This window comes from Pelophylax lessonae (assembly GCF_965119305.1).
Source record: "Pelophylax lessonae genome assembly, chromosome: 11".
Classification (NCBI taxonomy): Eukaryota; Metazoa; Chordata; class Amphibia; order Anura; family Ranidae; genus Pelophylax; species Pelophylax lessonae.
Window position 1 is genome coordinate 38,429,610 of NC_138778.1, and position 22,768 is coordinate 38,452,377.

A 22,768-nucleotide genomic window follows, 5' to 3' on the forward strand; every position below is an offset into this window, starting at 1 on the left:
TGAGAACCTTCTTCCCTCAGCCAGTACACTGAAGATGGGTCATGGATGGGTTCCAGCATGACAATGACCCAAAACATACCACCATGGCAATAAAGGAGTGGCTCAAGAAGAAGCACTTTAGGGTCATGAAGTGGCCTAGTCAGTCTCCAGACCTTAACCCTATAGAAAATTTATGGAGGGAGCTGAAACTTTGAGTTGCCAAGCGACAGCCAGGAAACCTTAATTATTTAAAAAAGAGCTGTAAAGAAGAGTGGACCAAAATCCCTCCTGAGATGTGTGCAAACCTGGTCACCAACTACAAGAAACATCTTACCTCTGTGCTTGCCAACAAGGGTTCATGTTTTGCTTGGGGATCAAATACGTATTTTACTCACTGAATTGCATCTCAATTGATAACATTTGTATCATGTTTTTTCTGGATTTTTAGTTGATTTTCTGTCTCTATCATTTAAAATTCACCTATGATAAAAATTATAGACTCTTAATTTCTTTGTAAGTTGGCAAACTTACAAAATCTGCAGGGGATCAAATAATTATATTCCCCAGTGTACATGACACATGTACGATGACATTAAAGGGTCAGCCCGTCCTGTAGTGATATCATTGTCATACGTTCAGCATGATGAACTGAGTCAGCCCCTGATTTCTTAAGCGGGCCATAGATGGTTGAATCTCAGCCAGTTCTGAAGGGTCCGGCCAAGATTCAAACCATCTATGGGCAGGCTGACTGATGGACTTGGGTACAACCAGCACGTTGGATTTTTACATGAGATTATTGCCAGCGGCTATAGCGGCTAGCAATAATCACTGTGTTCTCCCGGCATGGATGGCTCCTTGTGTCGTTCCCCCCCACCAAAAGTACACAATGGCTCCACAGGAGGGATCCCCCCCATCAACACTGTGTTGCTAGGGAAATTAAGCTATTTTTTAATCACACATCTATGACCTTACATAGTTACATAGTTTGTGAGGTTGAAAAAATACACCAGTCCATCCAGTTCAACCTATGATGTGTGTGTGTTTGCTGTTAACCGTACATTGTATACCCCTGTATGTTGTGGTCTTTAAGGTGCCCATCTAATAGTTTTTTGAAACTATCGATGCTCCCTGCTGACACGACTGCTTGTGGAAAAGAATTCCACATCCTTACTGCTCTGACAGTGAAGAACCCCTTACGTATTTTAAGGTTAGACCTGCCTTGCATATCTTCGGTATTCAATAGGTGAGATCTCCTTGCCAAAATTCCTGACTAAACACAGAACAAATGGGGTGTTGGATCTATATTTTCTAAAGGGGCACTGAAATTGTCACTGGGCACATTGGCTGTGGTTCGGCAGCACCCTTTTCTCTTAGAAACAGAGGAAGAACCAAAAGTTGAGAATCCACCTACCTACAGTCTAATGAGAGTGCTAAACAAATGTCCAGGAGTCCAAAGCAGAGCCGGGACAAGGGGTGGGTGGGAGGAATGGCTGCCCTAGGTGCCATGATTTTCTGGGGGTTCCTTTTCTGTTGCAAGGCTGACAGGAGTAGTGACAGCGGCAGTGATTTTGACAAGCAAGCGACTGCTGGGTGTATGATCCCCTAAGCTTCCACATCAAAAGAGGGTGAGGGGTGCGCACTTTGGAATCTTTGCCTTAGGGCAGGGATCCTCAAACTACGGCCCTCCAGCTGTTGCGGAACTACACGTCCCATGAGGCATTGTAAAACTCTGACATTTAGAGACATGACTAGGCATGATGGGAATTGTAGTTCCTGAACAACTGGAGGGCCATAGTTTGAAGACCCCTGCCTTAGGGGCTGGGTGACCTTGTCCCAGCACTGACCCAAAGTTTTTAATGATAAAATTGATTCATAGCAGAAAAAAAAGTCAACACGTTTCAGGGCCCAAACACACTCCCCCTTCATCAGGGCTACAAAACAAAGTATAAAGGTCATATAAAGCTAAAAGGTATTGAATACATTTTTCTACTCGTGACCTTTTACTTTTGTATTTTTGACCTTTTATATTTGTACTTGTTTTGTAGACCTAATGAAGGGGGAGTGTATTTGGTCCCTGAAACGCATTGGATTTTTTCTTCTATGTATCGATTTTATCATAAAAAGCCTTGGACTCTTGAACGTTTAGTGATCTCATTGGACTGTATGTGTAATATTTCCTAGCTTTGTCACTGTTCACCTGGGAGTTTAGAGTGTTCCTGCCCACCAATGTGTGTTCCACCCTCCTCCCGTTACATTATCCATCATATAAAATAAAGATTAATGGCCACAGCAGGTGTGCAACCTCATGGAACCCAGAGCAGAGTTTTAAATCATAGAGTGGTAAGAAAATATCAGGTGGTTTAACTCTCGTAGTAGTACCACAGTTGGTGGTGTCAGTGGGGAGTGTAGATAAATTAAAACATTTTTTAGATGTGTTTCTTAGCAAACATAAAGTACAGGGCTATGGAAAGTGGTACTGACATAAACACACACGCCTGCACACACACGCATACTCAGGTTGAACTGGATGGACTGGTGTCTTCATTCAACCTTACCAACGAAATAACTATTCAACTATGATCATATCTCCAACCTAAAATTGATCTTAAACCTTAAGTTGAGTGGAACCCATTCCAGGTCAGTATCACTAGTAGAGAACATAAGGTGGTTTACAGCCACCATAAACATAGTTAAAGGTTTTAAGATCCAGAAGAGAATTGAAAGCAACAATTCAAGTCGCTGAACTCCGAGGATCTAAAAAAAACCCTGAGGTGCTAGATAGATACTGTCCAATCTTCATTGGTGCATAGATGCATAGTTGAACTGTACACCTGATGTCGCACTTAAAGTGATACTAAAAGTTCAGCTTGTATGCTCAATGGTTTTACACAGAGCAGCCCTGATCCTCCTCTTCTCGGGTCCCCCGCCGGTGCTTCTGGCTCCTCCCTTCTGCTGAGTGCCCCCAGAGCAGGCTGCTTGCTCTGGGGCCACTCGTGCATACTCGCTCTTGAGCCACCTCTGTGTGTTCAGTAGATATCAATCACTGGCTGTGATTGACAACAGCTTGAGCCAATGGCATCCATGGCTTGGTCTCAGCCAATGAGGAGGGAGAGACTCGGGAGAGCTGCTTCTCCCGTGCACATCGCTGGTTTGGGTAAGAATAAGGGGGGCTGAGGAGGAGAGCTGCACACTGAAGGTTTACAGGCTTTACAACTACTTTAAAGCCCAACTTAAAGTTCACCCTAAATTGTCTAAATACTTTCTAGGTGCATCAAAACAAAAAGTGTGCAAAGTCCTCCAGTTCAAATTCCGTAGAAAGCAGCCACAGCCTGAATACAAAGGCCTGTCCCCTTATATCAGGCACAGAGACAGAACCTTGCACTGCGTGGAAACAGTATTCAGAGCTAGAACTCACCAATCAGCAGGAAGCATGAGTTTAGCAGACTACAGAGCTGTAGGTCTGACTCAGCAGTGGATTTGTTGGCCTTCTGCAGAGAGACCACTGCTTTCCGTAAAAGGGAATTGTCATTGCTGAATGCTTCCTCTGCAAATGCAAGTTTAACCTGTCTGTTATGATGACACTCTTATTTTAAAAGAGTTGTAAAGTCAGAAGGTATTTTATCTTAATGCATTCTATTCATTAAGATAAAAAACCTTCTGGGTGTAGCAGCCTCCCCAGCCCCCCTAATACTTACCTGAATCTGATCTCTGTCCAGCCTTGTCCACGAGTCCCTCGGGCGTCCGGGACTCTCCCTCCTGATTGGCTGAGACATAGCAGCGACGCCATTGGCTCCCGCGGCTGTCAATCAAAGTCAGTCAGCCAATCAGAAGAGAGAGGGGGCAAGGCCGAATGGCAGCTCCGTGTCTGAATGGACAGACTGAGCTACAGCTCGGCTCAGGTGGCCCCATAGCAAGCTGCTTGCTGTGGGGGCACTGGATAGGAGGGAGGGGCCTGGAGCTTCAAAGAGGGTCCTGAGAAGGGGAGGATCCGGGCTGCTCTGCTCTGTGCAAATCCACTGCAACAGAGCAGGTAAGTATAACATGTTTGCTGTTTTAATAAATAAAAAAAACAAGACTTTAGAATCACTTTAGAACATTGTGTTACTCAGAACATGTATGCAGATAAAAGATTCCCACTTTACTTTGCTTTCCTGATCTGGTAAAGGTCAGCAATGGCAACCCCTTTGTTAATCTTGGGAAAGGTTTAAGATGGCAACACAGAGCAAATTTTCAAGCCATGGATGGCCTGTTGGCACCGTCCCACCTGTCATCCGTTGATCTGAGAATTGAAGGAGCCAGGTGGAAAATTGTTTGCTGAACTGTGGCTGCATCCAATCAGGTGCAGGCACTGTTTGAGTATTTTGACAGCCACGGGTGCAGTGGAGTGTCAGCAGCGGAGTGTTTAGCATGGATGAGGACATTGACAGACTTTTCTTTTTTTAGCCCTGCTGGGGGCCAGTGTATGGCCAGCTTTACGTTAAAGTGATCGTAAAGCTAAATTATTTTTAAATTAAAATAATAAAAATATTATACTAACCTGCTCTGTGCTATGGTATTTCACACAGCGGCCCTGAACCTCCCATTCTTGGGTCCCCCACTGGTACTTTCCTGTAGGAAAATGAGAATCTCCTAAACGAGCACCATTTAGGAGATATTCATACTTGATGCAGTCAGTGATGCAAGGCCTGCGCTTTCTCTGGGTGAACTAGGCAGCAATCTAGGGCGCACTGCTGCCGAGGGTGCGTAGGCATGACCGTTGACTCCCCTACTAGCCTGGTTGGGGAACACAAGGGTAGAGAAATCAGCAGCCATGGAGGACATCCTCCCGGGAGGACAGCTGGGGCGGCTGGGGGCAGGGCACCAATTCTCAGGATGGAATTGAAGCTGCCCCGGTTGAGTGATCAGCCTGTGTGTTTGATCTGTCCCCCCTGTGCCCGTGCTGTGTGATCTCCAGGCTGTATGGTTGTCTGTGTGATCACTCTGCCCCAGTCTGCTCAACCTCTGACAATCAGCAGTTGCCCACCCGGCTGTAGGCAAATGCACCTTAATCAAGACTATCACCACTCCGCCCACCTTCCCCCGGCGACTGCCCGCTGGGGGGAATTGGTGTTAGTCTTGCCTAGGGCACACAATAGTCAAACACCGGCCCTGCGCTGATGTCAACGAAGCATGCACTCTGAAGGTCCAGTGTTCTATCAGATTGGACACTGGTTCCATAGCTGCCTGTTATCTTCTCCCAGTGAAGTTTAATGTGCTTTATGTAGCTGGGCTTCCCACTTTTCTCCCCCAGGCCCCTTTCACACTTGTGCGATGTCCTGCGATTTGGGACTGCAAAGTTGCATGACAAGTCGTACTCCATGATTTTCAAGTAGCATTCATATCTGTACGACTTCAAGGCGCAATGACTTCAAAGTAGTCCCTGCACTACTTTGGGTCAATTTTAATGCGTTGAGGTCCAAAGACATAGGCATTGCTTCAAGTCCAGTCAAAATTTGCGGCAAAATCGCAGTAAAATAGTGCGACTTTTAGGTCGCACAGGTGTGAAAAGGGCCCCAGACTACTTCCTAAACTATGTAACTTTTCTTCTTCTCCCTTTCACTGTCAGTTCCCTCTGCATCCATGTATCAACTACTTCTATTAAACCAATTACTAACTGATCTGGCAGTGGTAAATTCCATTTTTTTATCTTGTATCTACAGGTAAGCCTATAATAGGGCTTACATGTAGGTACATTTAATATCTCCTAAACGTTGCAGGTGTGGATAGCACCAGCGCATGTGCACTGCGCTCTCAATGGACGACATACCTTCCATTAAGTGCCGGTTCACACTAATACGACTTGTCAGGCGACTTGGTCAGCCTGGCAAGTCATGCACCGTCTCGGTCATTGAGTAGTACAGGACCGGTTCTAATAGGAGCGACACAAGTCGCTCCGACTTAGAAAAAGGGCCCTGCACTACTTCGGGGCGGCCTGGAGGCCGCTTGCATTGACATTCATTTTATGAAGTCCGTGCAAGTGGCGCCGAAGTCGCGCTGCACGCGACTTCATAGGTCGCCCCCTAAGTTGGAGCGACCTAGTGTGAACTGGCACTGAGAGAGCTGTGCTGTGACCATGACACCCGCGCACATGCATGTGAGTTACATCATCGCAGTTTGACCAAACGACTGGAGCCCAAAAAACCAGAGAGAAGACCAGATGAAGATGGAATCCCTCTTAGTAATGACAGCACACCACTGGAAAGATCTGTTTTTTAGGTTAGAAAAATATAATTAAGGCCCCTTTCACACTTGTGCGACTTGTCCTGCGATTTGGGACTGCAAAGTCACATGACAAGTCGTATTCCATGATTTTCAATAAGTACCGTTCATATCTGTACGACTTCAAGTCGATACGACTTCAAAGAAGTCCCTGTACTACTTTGGGACAGGGGGGGCCCTGTCAGGTAGTCTGTAAGGGGCCCTGCGATTTCTATCAGCAGCCCTGTCAAAATGTGCTAGTATGTGATGCATACTAGTACATTATGCAACTGTCTTACAGGGTGAAGTTTTTTTTTTTTTTTCATCTTACTGCAGCAGTTTACCACGGCTTTAAGGTAAAAAAAAAAAACCTTTCCTGACAGACTCCATGGCAGCATACGTATCGGGTTTGGCCCCGCCTCCAAACCTACCCATAGGACCTCACTCCCATAAATCTTTGCTCCTGTTCAGCACACGTGTTCTTTTTTTGTCCTCCAAAGGATTACTTGATATCCTACCTGAAGATGGATTCCGGGTGATGGATGGCTCTACCAGTCGGGTATGGAGCTCTCCAATAAGCCCCAGCTGCTGCGGGGTATGGAGGAGGGGCGAAGATGTAGCAGCCTTGGCCAAAAAGCCCAGCTGCTGCGGGTGGCCGGTACCCTTGAAGAGATAAGTCCGGTGTGCATCCATCCCTGGTGGTCTGCGGTTTGTGAGTACACTCCATGGCAGCTATTTTATATGCTATGTATTGTCCTGGATTTTGTATTTGTCTCTTACCTGGTCTTTCCTGCCTTCCCTGGTGGCTAGTGGTCCGGGGCCGGTCAGCGGTTCACTTCCTGACCGGCCGCCGGTGCGGTACGCTACTGCGCATGTGCGGCGCCTCGAGAACGAGGCTTGGCTCTCGCGCGTGCGCAGTAGGAGCTCGGCGCATGCGCAGTGAGTCGGCGTCGGTGGCGATCGCTGATGACGTCACCAGGCGCCATATTTAAACCCCAGAACTGTCAGCAGTGTTGTGTTTATACACACTGCTGATACTGGGTGTTATATACTCCGCATCCGATCGGTTTTTGGACGCCTGCTGTTCGCTGCCGCTCTACCTGCTAACCTCTGGTTCTTGGTGAGTACTGGCCCCAGTTTGGGAGCGCCCCCCCCCCCTCCTCTTTTGCTGGTTTTCTGACATTGCTGTCCGGCTCATTCTTGTAGGTCAGCATCAGAATGGAAGCTACTTTGCCCTCCGGTGGTCAGCCCGCCCCTAACAGGTATTTGGGGCTTCCTGGTGGGGTTGTGGGTCATAGGGGGTGGGGGTAGGAACTCAAGTGTTCCTAGCTTCCTGTCTGTTTTTTCTGTTTTTTCTCTTGTTCACAGCCCTCCTCGTTCAGAGACTAGGCACTCTTCTCAAAGAAGTGAAAGGCGCTCGAGCTCTCGCCACCGGCACTCTACAGGAAAGTCCCGTTCGGGCTCACATCATCGAAAATCGTCTAATTCAGCCAGCCACGCACGGAGACCTGACAAAGCAGGTTGCAGAGGCTGTGGCGCTAGTGTCCCGGAGAAGAAGCTCTTCTGTGATAGATGTTTCTCCCAGGCTGCGGGAGAGAGGGATTCTTCCGATCAACGCATTGAGGCCTTGGTCAAGAGAGTGGTAAAGGACTCTTTGGCAGAGTTGGGTGTCAGTCGTTCTCAAGACACTGCAACGGCTTCCCCAAGCCCTTCCCCTGTAGCACTACAGGTACAGGAAGATTTCGAGTCGGCCCACACAAGCCATCAGTCGATGCTCTTGTCGGGTAGCGACTCTGAAGATGAAGATCCCTGCTTGGGTTTTGAATATACCTTGGTGCCTTCCCTGGTTAAAGCGGTCAGAGAGACCTTAAATTGGGAAGAGTCAGCTGTTCCCCCTCCCAAGCAGAAGAAGTACTTCAAACAGCTCAATAAGGAGCGTGTTAATTTTCCCTTCCTGGGAGAGTTGGGTGAAATCATCTTGGAGGAGTGGAGAAAGGTGGAACGAAAGAATTCCTTAGTATCCAAGATGGCTAAACTTTACCCCTTCAAAGAGGATGATGTGAAACATCTTGAGTCTCCTCCCCTAGTTGACGCAGCAGTGATGAGACTGGTCAAGCATGTGACCCTTCCCTTAGAGGATACGGTCTCATTTAAAGACCCGTTGGACCGAAGGATGGACTCTGATTTGAAAAGAATCTACCTTACAGCAGGTATGGCCTGTAAGCCAGTCCTGGCTTTAGCCGCTCTATCCAAAGCCATGGAGTCTTGGGCTGATGTGGTAGACGAATCGGTCAGATCGGTTTCGGAGGAGGTGGCCAGAAGCGCTCCAATCCAGGAGCTTAGGCTGGGCGCGTCGTTCCTTGGGGAGGCTTCCATAGACCTGATCCGTCTATTGGCAAGAGTTATGCTGTCCTCGGTCACAGCTAAGAGAGCTCTTTGGCTCCGCCCTTGGGTTGCGGATCCGGCATCAAAGCAAGTTTGGTGCCGCATTCCCTTTGAGGGGTCCTCCCTTTTTGGGAATAAACTTGACGAGGCCATAACCCGGGCCACAGGCGGTAAGTCTGGGTTTCTTCCCCAGGATCGGCGCCAGTTCAACGTCAAGAAAGGACAGCCTACCAGAAAATTTGTGCCTGACCGGGCCAGGGAAGCTCGTTCTTATAGACCTGGTCGGGAGTTCAACCGGAACTGGAGATCCAGACAGTCTTCCAGGAAAACGACAAAGAATGTCTCCTCGGGGGACCGTGAGCCCACTAAGTCCTTTTGAAGGTGGGCCCGCTCAGACATGTCGGGTGGGTGCGCGTCTACGCTCCTTCCGACATGTCTGGGCGGCTTCGATTCAGGACCCCTGGGTCGTCAGGACGGTGTCCTCAGGCCACAAGTGGGTCTTCAAGGAGATGCCAGGCTCAAGGTTTCTGCCTACTGCCATTCCATCCCTAGAAGAAAGGCGTCAGATTTTGTTTTCTTACGTCGAAGCTCTCATGGCTCAAGGGGCTGTCATCTCCGTTCCAGAGTCCGAGCGAGGCCAAGGAATATATTCTCCGCTCTTTCTGGTCCAAAAGAAGAACGGATCATGGAGACCAGTAATAGATTTGACCTTCTTGAACAAATTCATAAAAAAAGAAAGGTTCAAAATGGAGACCCTGTTGTCCATACAGCAGTCAGTCCAGCCGGCAGATTGGATGGTGTCCATCGACTTGAAAGACGCCTACTTTCATGTCCCTGTGGACGAAGATTTTCAAAGGTTTCTCCGGTTCGAAGTGGGAGGATTACATCTTCAGTTTATCTGTCTCCCATTCGGGCTCTCAACATCTCCACGGACCTTTTCAAAAATCTTATTGGCCGTGGTAGCCCTACTGAGATTGGAAGGTATCCGTCTTCACCACTATTTGGACGATCTCCTCCTGTTGTCCCAAGACAGAGACCAACTATTAGTCCATCTGGAGCAGGTCGTGTCCACTCTCCAGAAGTTTGGTTGGTTACTCAACAAGGAGAAGAGTCACCTGACTCCAACTCAGTCCCTGATCTACTTGGGCGCTCTGTTCGACACAGAGAAGGCGACTATTTCTCTTCCAGAGGAAAAGATAGGGACACTTCGAGACAGGATTCGCTTTGCCCTCTCATCCTCTCATCTTCAGGCACGTCAATGCCTGAAGGTGATCGGGACTATGGTCGCAGTAGTCCCCATGGTGAAGTGGGCCCTGTGGAGGATGAAACCCTTCCAGAAGGGATTCCTTCAGCAATGGGATACGTGGCATCTGGATCAACGCATCTTCTTAACCCCTTCAATGAGAGCGAGTCTCCCCTGGTGGTTATGCAGAGGCCACCTGCTGAACTGCCACTCTCTGAAGCCAGCTCCGTGGGTAGTGGTTACCTCGGACGCCATCAACATAGGCTGGGGTGCCCACTGTCTGTCGGAGGTGGCACAGGGCAGGTGGGAGTTTGCCACTCGAGGATTAGTATCCAACATACTAGAACTCCGAGCAGCATTCCAAGCCCTTCGGGCTTTTTCTCACCTGACAAAAGACCAACCTGTCATGCTGCGTCTGGACAACACCTCAGCAGTGGCATACATCAGGAAACAAGGGGGAACACGCAGCTGGTCCCTATTGAGGGAAGTGGAGCCGATTATGTCCTGGGCACAGAGAAATCTCTCGAATCTTTCAGCGGTTTATGTTCCAGGAGTCCAGAATGTCAAAGCAGACTTCTTGTCCAGAGTGGATCTGGACAACAACGAATGGTCCCTTCACAAGGAAACGTTCGACTGGATCCTAACATTGGGGCTCTCTCCAGAGGTAGACCTCTTCGCCTCCCCCTGCAATCACAAACTGCCGAGGTACTATTCAAGATTCAGAGATCCACAAGCATCAGGGATAGATGCACTCTCGGATCAGTGGAGATTCCACAGGGCGTACGCCTTCCCACCGATTCCGATTGTGTTACAGTTTCTTCGGAGACTCAGGTCGGAGCCAGTGGAGGTAGTGGCGGTGATTCCCTTCTGGCCGAACAGGCCATGGTTTCCCCTTCTGACGCTACTCAGTGTCCGAGACCCAATCCCGCTACCCTTCAGACCGGATCTGTTGTCCCAGGGGTCTGTACTCCATCCGTGCCCAGACCGTCTACATCTCAGGGTCTGGATGTTGAGAGGAGGAGGTTACAGGCTTTAGGCTGTCCAAATATGGCAATCTCGACATTGCTTAGTGCTAGAAGAAGCTCAACGAATAGGGTTTATCAGAGAATCTGGGAAAAATTTTCTGCACAGCTGACTACAAGGCCTGATCCTCAATTTTCAATTAAGATCCAGGATGTGTTGAGTTTTCTCCAATCAGGACTGGACTTGCCTCTATCAGTAAGTTCGCTCAGAGTCCAGGTCTCGGCTATTTCCGCTTTTACAGGGATCTCCTGGGCCACTCATGCCCTAATTCGTCAGTTCTTCCAAGGGGCAGTGAGAATCAGACCTCAGAGAAAACCCAGGTTTCCCAAGTGGGATCTGCCACTAGTTCTGGATTTCCTGGCGGGTCAGATTCAAGACACGTCTGATTCTTTGACCATAAGAGAGCTTACACTAATAACAGTGTTTCTGGTAGCTATAACCTCAGCAAAAAGAGTGTCGGAAATTGGGTCCTTTGGGACACAAGAGCCTTTCTTAACTTTTTTTCCTGACAGAGTGGTGCTCATTCCCATGCTGGATGCGAGACCAAAAAGGACCTCTGTCTTCCATGAAAACATAGAAACAGTATTACCAACCTTTAGACAGGAAGAGGAAGAATCTTCGGTTCATCCGCTGGATGTTGGAGAGTGTATTAAGAAATATTTAGATGCCACTTCCTCTTTCAGAAAATCAGAACATCTTTTTGTTACCTTCTATGGAAAAAACAAAGGTTCAAGAGCCTCGACGAGATCCATTTCCTCTTGGATCATCCAGACCATCCAGTGGGCTTATAGGGCTAAGGGCTTGACCCCTCCAGCAGTGGTTACAGCTCATTCGACGCGGAGCATCTCTACCTCCTGGGCAGTATCCAGACATGTGGCTCCTGAAGTCATCTGCAGAGCAGCATCGTGGTCCTCTATTAACACTTTTTTATCCCATTACTGTGTTGAGCCAGCGGCTCTTTCTTCTGTGAATTTCGGTTTGCAAGTCCTGTCTGTTTGACAAAATGCATTAAACTTTTCTGTTCAGCACCTGCCCACCCTGTGTGTACGGCGAGTTATTTCCCGATACGTATGCTGCCATGGAGTCTGTCAGGAAAACGGAAAATTTATATCAAATACTTACCGTAATTTTCCTTTCCTGATGGACTCCATGGCAGCAGGAGTTCCCTCCCGGATTTCTGTGGAGGATAGTTACAGAACACGTGTGCTGAACAGGAGCAAAGATTTATGGGAGTGAGGTCCTATGGGTAGGTTTGGAGGCGGGGCCAAACCCGATACGTATGCTGCCATGGAGTCCATCAGGAAAGGAAAATTACGGTAAGTATTTGATATAAATTTTCCGTTTTCGCCTTTAGAACCACTTTAACCACTTGCCGTCTGCTCACTAGAGCTCTACTGCAGCAAAGTGGCTCGATAACGTCTGGCGACGTAGACCTACGTCGCCAGACATTCCCCTTTCTCGGCGGCGCGCTCTGTGACTGAATACAGCGGGAGTCGGGCCAGGGGAGGAGCAGTGGCGATCGCCGCTGCTCTTCCCCGATCGTCGGGGAATCGAGTCTGGAGATCTCCTAAGTGACAGGCAGGGTCAGATTGCAGGGTTCAGCATAGCTGAACATGCGATCTGTCCCTGTGTCACTCAGTCATCTCCCCCCACACACGTCAGTAAGCACCAGGCATACATTAACCCTCCCTCTCCAATAAAATTAACCCCTTCCCTGCCAGTGTCATTTTTACAGTAACAGTGCATATGTATACCACTGATTACTGCAGTAATGTCACTGATACCCCCAAAAGTGTCAAAAATGTCAGTCAAGGGTCCGATCTGTCCACCGCAATGTCGCAGTCCCGCAAAAAAAATCGCAGATCGCCGCCATTACTCGTTAAAAAAAAAAACCACCAAAAATGACAGAAATCTTTCCCTTAGTTAGTAAACGCAATAACTTTTGCGCAAACCAATCAAAATACGCTTATTGTGATTTTTTTTTACCAAACATAGGTAGCAGAAAACAAATTGGCCAAAAATTTAAAAAAATTTTGATTTTTTTACATTTTTTTGGGGGAATTTCATATAAAAAAATGTGAAAAATATTGTTATTTTTTCAAAATTTACGCTCTTTTTTTGTTTATAGCGCAAAAAGTAAAAATCGCACAGGTGATCAAATACCACCAAAAGAAAGCTCTGTTTGTGGGAAAAAAAGGACCTAAATTTTGTTTGGGTACGGCATCGAACGACCGCGCAATTGTCAGTTAAAGTCGCACAGCGCCGAATCGCAAAAAGTGGCCTGGACGTAAGACAGCAAAATCCTCCAGTGGTAAAGTGGTTAAATAGCTAAATATTTATAAAAAAAAAGAAAAGAAAACACATTGTCTATTCAAGTAGCCCGTGGCATGTCCTTTATTGTATACTGTATACACAGAACTCTCACTGAGTGAATCACACATTTCCTTCTACAAACAGGGATGGCTCTGAACTGCATATATTCATTTCCTGCCTCGTGACTCTATCAGCAGTCTGTGTATTTGTGTTGTGTGCACCGAAAAGTATGTGTGTCAGCTGGGCACAGCGGTGGCTTCCCAACATTTTTCAAGTAAGCAATGTGAAAAATGTGGACAGACAACATTTGCTACAACTCTACCAGCAGTATCTGGGATATGATAAATAGGAAAGAAGACCCAGAGTTCAACTTAAAGGAAATCATAGAGATAGGATAGAATGGGGTAAAGGGTGACCAGACAGTTAGCATTACTGCAGCCATCTTTGAGGAAATCCTAGCTATTGATATAGACTCTGCTATCTGTCCTATTTGGCCAGTTTCCTTCCTAAACTCATTTGTTTTTCATTTGCTTACACTGTGGCTAGAAAATGGACATTCAGATAGATATTTCCATTTTATTATCAAGCAGTAAATGGACTTTGAATGAATTCTGGAAGCCGTGGCCAAAAGCTAGGTAGAGGACAAATGACTTGTCACTAGGGAATGGGGGGGAGGGTACAGATGTAGAATTAGCCAGTGGAAAGCAAGTTTCAGAGGGCAGAAATGGGGGCATTAGCGGTAGGATGTTCGCAGCTCCTAAACCCAGGGTGGGTACAGGGAAAAATCAAGAGAGCAGCCTAAAAACATCAAATGAGGATAAATGTAACCGATCAAAATTACGAGGTTTGTATACCAATGCCAGAAGCCTGGCCAACAAGATGGGAGAGCTGGAGCTGCTGATGTTTGAGGGGGACTTAGATTTTGTGGGGATAACTGAGACTTGGTTTGACAGCTCTCATGACTGGATGGCGACCATTCAGGGGTATTCCCTTTATCGCAGGGATAGAGAGGGTAAAAAAGGGGGAGGGGTATGTCTGTATATTAAGATCAGTATACAGGTAAATATGAGGGATGATATTAATAATGGAGCTAAGGACGAGCCAGATTCCCTATGGGTAGAGCTTCAAAGGGAAGGCACGGCGGGGAAGGTAATATTGGGCGTATGCTATAGGCCCCCCAACCAGAGGGAGGAGGGTGAGGCGGACCTCATGTTACAGATAGGATTGGCAGCAAGGATGGGAAATGTCATTATAATGGGGGACTTTAATTATCCGGATATAGACTGGGCAGAAGGAACCGCGCACTCAGCCAAGGCTCGGCAGTTCCTAAATGTTTTGCAGGACAATTTCATGGGTCAGATGGTGAATGCACCGACAAGAAACAATGCAGTACTTGACCTACTGATTACCAACAATACAGACCTGCTCACGGATATAGAAATACGGGATAACTTAGGGAGCAGTGACCATAGGTCAATTGGTTTCAGTATTAATTACAGTAATAGGAAACACAAGGGTAATATAAGGACACTGAATTTCAAAAGAGCCAATTTCCCTAAACTGCGCTCGCTGCTAGAAAATATCAAATGGGATAGAACCCTGGGAACAAAGAACACGGAGGAAAAATGGGAGTGCTTCAAGAGCATACTTAACAAGGGGGTGGGCCAGTGCATTCCACAGGGAAATAAATTTAAAAGAGCAAAACTAAACCCTGGGTGGCTAAACTCCAACATAAAAATGTATATTAGAGCTAAAGGAAAGGCCTTCAAAAAATACAAGACTGAGGGGTCATTGGCAGCATTTAAGCATTACAAAGAGTGTAATAAGAAATGTAAAGACGAAATCAGGGCGGCTAAAATAGAACACGAGAGACATATAGCGGAGGAGAGTAAAAAGAACCCCAAGAAGTTCTTTAAGTATATAAACAGTAAGAAAGTGAGGTCAGAACACATTGGCCCCATAAAAGATGATAAAGGAAAAATGGCCACTGAGGACAGAGAAAAGGCGGAAGTGTTAAATAATTTATTTTCTTCAGTCTTCACAAAGGAATCGGGGGGCTACACGAACCTTGCTTGTAAGGCCGAACTAAATAATACACCTCAGGAAGTGCCGCCATGGCTAACAGAGGATAGACTTAGAGCTAAACTAGAGAAACTTAACATAAATAAATCCCCGGGACCGGATGGCTTGCACCCGAGGGTTCTTAATGAGCTCAGCCAGGCGATTGCCAGACCATTATTCTTGATCTTTAAGGATAGTTTACAGACGGGTATGGTGCCAGCTGATTGGAAAAAAGCCAACGTGGTACCAATATTTAAAAAGGGGCCGAGATATATCCCGGGTAACTATAGGCCGGTCAGCCTAACATCAGTAGTCTGCAAAATTTTGAAGGGGATGTTAAGGGACCACATAGAAGACTTTAGTAATGAAAACGGTATTATAAGTAGTATTCAGCATGGATTCATGAAAAATCGTTCGTGCCAAACCAATCTATTAACCTTCTACGATGAAGTGAGCTGCCACCTGTAACGCTCCGGCGTTTGTTTAGTGAACTGGATTTGCAGCTGCAGAATTTCCACTCAGTAGTCGTGTAGAGATGTGTTGAATCACCATATCCAACTTTTCAGACTCATCATTGTGGCCCAGCCTGCCTCAGCATGCAAATATACAGACACTCAGATAAGATGTTCCTGGAGTGGTAGGTTGTATACGATAGTATAGAGGTGATGTGCTGAAAGGACAGGCGTGAGTAGTGATAGCAATGATAGGCACTCAATAGTAATGTTCAGGAGTGTTAGCAGATGATGATAGATAGTATGCAGATAGGTTAGCAATCATGTACAAGTAACAGGTGGTAGGGGACAGCAGATGAAGCGTACAGGAATTGCTAACTTAGTGCAAGGATATAGATGGTAGTAGACTCAAGAGCTAGCAATCTATGTAACAGTGCAGATGATAGAAATAGTAATGCATAGATAGCAACAGTCCTTAGTATGCAAGAGTAGATAGTGTAAGTTGATAGGAAGGAATCCCCTGTGGGGTACTTATCACTAGTTGGTTTAGAGAGATTAGGGGTCCGGTAATGAGATTAAGATCAGGTAGCGAGATACAGGATCAGTAGCGAGATACAGGATCAAGTAGCGAGACTCCAGTCTATCCAGATACTGGGGAAATAGCTGGAGGCTTCGGCAGCGTCAGACAAGGCTGTATAACAAGCGGTTTGCACGAACACCTTGTGAGTGAAAGCCGGCGATTGAAATAGCCGCTCAGAGCAGCGCCTAGTGATGACGTCATGCGGCTTAAAGAGATAGGCAGGTATATGCGTTCCACCTAGCTGAAAAGGTGGGACGCAATGCGGAAGAAATGGGCTGGAAGGGTACCGAAGGTACCAGAATCCTACACCACCTAGATAAAGGTAAGCCTGTGGATGTGGTGTATCTGGACTTTGCATAGGCCTTTGACACCGTTCCCCACAAACGCTTACTGTACAAACTAAGGAAGGTAGGTATGGACTGTAAGGTGAGTACCTGGATAGAGAACTGGCTCCAGGGGAGAGTACAGAGGGTGGTGATTAATGGGGAGTACTCGGATTGGGCGGGTGTGGAAAGTGGGGTCCCCCAGGGTTCTGTCCTGGGACCAATCCTGTTTAATTTATTCATAAATGATCTGGAGGAGGGGATATCGAGTACAATCTCAGTATTTGCTGATGATACTAAATTAGGCATGCCAATATCTTCTATGCAGGATGTGGAAACCTTGCAAGCGGACCTGAACAAAATAACGGGGTGGGCAACTACATGGCAGATGAGATTTAATGTTGAAAAATGTAAAGTAATGCACTTGGGGGCCAGAAACCAGAAAGCAAGCTACTCACTAGGGGGGGAACCTCTGGGTGAGTCTAGGATGGAAAAGGACTTGGGGGTACTGGTAGACAACAGGCTTGGCAGTGGCATGCAATGCCAAGCCGCCGCAAGCAAAGCCAACAGAATACTGGGTTGTATAAAAAAGGGGATTCACTCCAGAAATAAAGAGATTATTCTCCCGCTCTACAAGACTCTGGTCCGGCCACATCTGGAGTATGCTGTCCAGTTCTGGGCACCGGTCCTCAGGAAGGATGTGCTGGAACTGGAGAAAGTCCAGAGAAGGGCAACAAAAATAATTAGGGGAATGGAGGACATCAGCTATGAGGAAAGACTACAAGCACTGAACCTGTTCTCTCTGGAGAAGAGACGATTGAGGGGGGATATGATATCAATGTACAAATACTGTACTGGTGACCTTAGCATAAGGAACAAACTATTCAGAGAAAGGAGATACAATAAGACACGTGGCCACTCACTAAAACTTGAGGAAAGGCGGTTTAACCTTAAAGTGCGTAAGGGGTTCTTCACGGTAAGAGCGGTAAAGATGTGGAATTCTCTTCCACAAGCAGTCGTATCAGCAGGAAGCATTGATAGTTTCAAAAAACTATTAGATGGACACCTTAAAGACCACAACATACAGGGGTATACAATGTACGGTTAAAAGCAAACACACACACACATCATAGGTTGAACTGGATGGACTGATGTCTTTTTTCAACCTCACTAACTATGTAACTATGTAAGTATTGCCTGTATGCTCCTCTCAGCCTATCTTTTGTCCATCATTGACTTATGCCCCACGCGTCGATTTTTGGCCAACGTCCGATCGGCCGATTTTCGGCTTGTTAGTATGATGCTTTCGACAACCGACTCCGACTTTTCGGCCGAATAAAATCTGGTGTGCAGGCTATAAAATTTTTGTTGGCCGTCACCACAACGGCCGATTTTCCGTCAGTCAGTACAGATTTCGGCAGACAAAAATCTGATGAGCAAGACTGGGCATGCTCAGAGATGAAAAAACACACGGAAAGTAAACCATCACATGACATCACTTCTGAAGTATATTTTTGTTGGCCGAGAAAATTCGTGTGCAGTCTAGAGCACATTTCAACCAACACAACAACACTGGACAAAAGTCGGCCGAGCGGTCGGCCAATAATCGTGTACGAGGCATTACAATGCTTTGTTGTGCTCTGTGTGGAGGCAGCCATCATGGTATAGGCAGTGCTTTGCTTCCATTTTTCGGTGCCTCCAGCAAGGACAACAGTAAATATCAAATCCATATCTCCTAATGGGCCATACACACTATAAGATTTTCTGAAGACTTTTTCCTTTAGACTTACCAAAACCATATAATATGAGGTCAGACCTAAACACTTTCAATTTGTATGCAATCTGGCAGGCCCTTGCACTACATAGAAAAGGTAAATCTGAAGGAAATCTAACCACAAAAGTTGGATAGTGTGTATCCAGCTTTAGAATAGCAATAAAAGCAGCAGTACCTTAGATCTCACACTGCAGATACATACTGTAGCTCTAAACTGTCCCTTGTTTGGAGAGACTCTGTTTTAGATATAAAAATCCTCTGTACCATTTTCCTTCACATTTGTCTTTCTTTTTGGTAATAAATGCGAAGACCTATAAAATGCAAAATGTAAAGCCTAAGTTTATAAAAAAAATACAAAATAAGCACAAGGAACATTACTTACCTAAAGGTAAATGTGCTCCTTGTGCCTCTGTCTTCTAGTTCAGCAGAAATCTTCCATTGTCCGATTGTCATCCACCCCCACCCCATCCCATCCTTGTCACCATTATTGTTCCGGCACAGTGGGGGCCAATAAAAATGAGGAACTGTTACAGAATTTCATCAAGCGAGCCTGCCTATGCCCACCCTTTCCACTCAGCTCCTCCACTCACAGAAGCCATTACTACAGCTTCTATGACCGAAACAGTGTCAATGAATAGATGGGGCGGACCTTTTAATTACCTGCCCATTATCCATTCATAGATCCTGTTTTATCCAATTACAATGAAAAAAAAAATTGCCCCTTAAACCAATCTAACCTAGAGCCCACCCAGGTGCCTATTTAACTTTCCATGACAGTGGCAGCTCCCTTGGACCCAAAATGTCCTCTGTCGCTGGCCAAGCAGTAGCTCACCATAGACTGGAATGGGGCCATACTTCCACACTATAGATGCTCTGGGTGAAGGGCCATTCATGCCTCTGGGTAGCTACTGACCAACCACAGCCATGCCCATAGATGTAAACACCAGAATAGGCTACCATTTCCATCATAGAGAGGCAAGTAAGCACCAAGGCAGGGGACTTCTAATTCAGATCAGGTTAGTAGGGTGGGCTGGGTTTTTATGTGTACGTTACCTTTAAAAGTTTACCTATTGTGAGAAGAACTCATAGACTACCACTGCTCACCTTCTAATTTTTGCAGCTAAAGTGAGCTGTATGTGCCAATACTTATGTCACTGACCTGGAGTGAATGAGTATGCATATCAGGAAAGTCATACCTGTTCAGGTCAGTGACTCATATTATTAAAGCCAAAGGGTTAGCATGACACCTAGATGAATAGCATTATCAGAAGGACAGGTCAACAGTGGTAGCCACTGTGTCTCTAATGACTGGTTTCCTTTAAGAATGAATTAATTTTTTATCATTAGATCTCATTCCCGCCTGCTCATTCTTCTAGAACACTCTTCCCTATTCCATTAGGCCATCTCCCAACCTTTTAGCTTTTAAGCACTCCTGAAAATAATTTTTTGGTAATAGATTACCCTATTGTATACATCTTCTCTCCCAGGCCATCAGTCCTCTAAAGCAATAGTGCAGATTACATTTCTGAACACTTTCCATGCTACCATGTGCAGCTCCAATTATTAGTAACTTTTGACTTAAAAGAACGCTAATTATTTCATCTGTAAAAAGAGGAGTGGTGGGGAGCTGAAAGAATGCCATCATCCCAATGAATATTGAATAAAGGAAACCCTCCAAAAGGTGGGGCAATTATAGGCAGTATCGGACAACAAGCACAAAGGCATAAATGTATAAGAACAACAACAATAAAATTGTCCATGAGGACATAAGGGCATAAAAAATTCAAGCTTGGGTGTATGTGGATAAGATATCACAATACCAAAAGAAGAACCTCTATGACAAACAACAAGAAAAGGGTAAGATATCCGACGCGTTTCGAGACTTCAAGATTATGCTCTTCTTCAGAGATGCTCATATATATATATATATATATATATATATATATATATATATATATATATATATATACACATAGATGTTCTAGAATACAAAACAAGATAATGAATACACAATATATAGATGTAAGAAAGGTGAATATATGCATTATTATATATGAGTATGATTGATCCAGCACTGTCACATGGGGGTTGAGTTACTAAAACTGAAGCACTCAGAATCTGGTGCAGCTGTGCATGGTAACTAATCAGCGTCTAACTTCAGCTTGTTCAATTAAGCTTTGGCAATAAAACCTAAAGGCTGATTGGTTTCTATGCAGAGCTGCATCCCCCCCCCCCCCCCCCCCCCATTTCAGCAGGAGAGTGAGGGAAAGATAAGTATATGATGAATGGGATGATGGGGTTAAAGCAAACCTGTTGCTTTTTCCTGCATAGACAAAGCACAGGTTTGCTGTAATATGAGGTTTGTACTTTCGGGGGTGCGCTACTGTGCAAGTGCTAACCAACTACATACTGTACATAAATTATTAGATAACTAGACAATCAGCCCATATTGGTCCAGGGTGTAGACTAGCGTCTGTATGGTTCTACACCCAGTTGCCTCAAGGAAAGCATAGTTAAAGATTGGTTGGGGTGCTGGTCTGCCGGGTGCAACCGTAGAAGCTTCTAAACTGAGATTTGCATTTTTAGTTCCTATAAGTCTTGGAAAGCATGTTTGCAAAAATGTATTATACTTTTTATTTACCTAAAAAGTTTGAATGTGATCGATGATGCAGGAAGTAGAGAGGGAGGGTGTTCTACTGAACAGGCTTAGGCAACGGCTCTAGTTTCCCCCATTCACACATTCAATGTGGATGGGGAAATCCTCCGGCTGTGCTATTGTGGTCTGATGGCGGGAAGTCTTCCCTGATGTCATAATACAATGATCGGTGTTGCCGGCTATATCTGGCAGCACTGATCGATTGGGAAAAACCCAACAGGCTTGTTGTACAGACATCAAGTTGTAGCTTGACTTCTGTACAACCATGGTGCCCGTACATGGATTGAAATTCCATCCTGAACCGGACAAATTTAGATCTGTGTATGGCTGGCTTTAGGTAATAAAACTCCTATTGTCCTCCCACTGACCCAGTGAGGTGGTCTATGCAAGCTGTGAATGCAGTACATTTTAAAAAAATGTTAAAGCCTAAGGTAATTTGTGTACATTTTCTAACTTAGCTAGAATTGCAATATGCAGGGATGCATTAATAGCTCAAAAAAATGGCTTTCATCTAGAATTGCACTCCTGTGACCCATTCTGCACTCCAGTGACCAGTCTAGGCTGGGGGAAGATCGCGACAATAAAGTCCAGATCCACCCACAACCCTGGAATGGCACCTGGCTGAGCCTCTCAGCGGGCCGCTGAGAGCCTGAGCCAGCCACTCCTGCTCCTCCACAGCCCAGCACTCCAGTGAGCACAGCGGGGGTCGGCGAACAGCAGACAGCCGTGACTGACCATCGCCAGGTCTCTGCTCATGGAGCTCTCAGAACCGAGTGATCAGCGGTCTTTGATCTCTCGGTTCTCAGTCTTAGAGCCTATGTGGGACAGATGCAGAATCGGACCGTTGCTGCATCCACCTAGGTAAGTATGATTTTGAAAAAAAAAAAAAAACATACTTCTCTTTTAAGGGTTTTAGCAAACATCTAAATACACAGCTGAAATACATATTAAGGAACAGCTATACCTTCCAAAAGATTTGTATTTCTGTTCATTTGTTCCTGAGATTTAAAAAACTATGCTCCAGCCAGGAGGATACAACTTACAGATAAGGAATTAGTAATTTTCACCTGTGGTTGAAGGAAAGAATAATGCATAATGTATGGCTTGCTTTACTTTCTGCACCTTCCCAGCCTGCTGACAAGACAGTTATAGAGCAGAGAAAAAAATTGGCGTCCTCCCAGTCCTATGTTTCATGAAGTACATGAAGTAAAGGCAACTCAAATTACAGATCTAGCACTGCTACTTGCAGGTACAGAAACTCCACTCTGGGCTTTTTTTGACATGACTGACTGATAACTCATATCTGTCTCCTGCCTTCTCTGGGTTCCAGCTTCTCTTAGTCTAAAGCACGTGGGCGGAGCCTACTCGCCCTGCATACGGGGGTAACTTCCGCGCAGAGCGTTCTCATCAATGCCTGGCACCAGGCGGAAACTGCACCCTGGTAGATGTTGCATTAGGAGGGACGTGCTGAGCCTGTGCGCACTCAACCAGTCTAGTGTACCTCTGTTACCTCACTCCCAGTAACAAAATGGGGTCCTGTCAAGCACATAGCATGGGCCTCACGCATGCATTCCTTAACTTCTTACTTCCCATACCTCATGATCAGCCCATGGGCCTCTGTAATGCAGATTCAGTTTCCGGTTGCTTCTGGAAACCAACCACCAGGAAGGGAGCCAGACATCAACCCCCTTGTTACCGGAGGACCTTTTACCCATAAAAGGTACCATGCCTAACGACTGGTT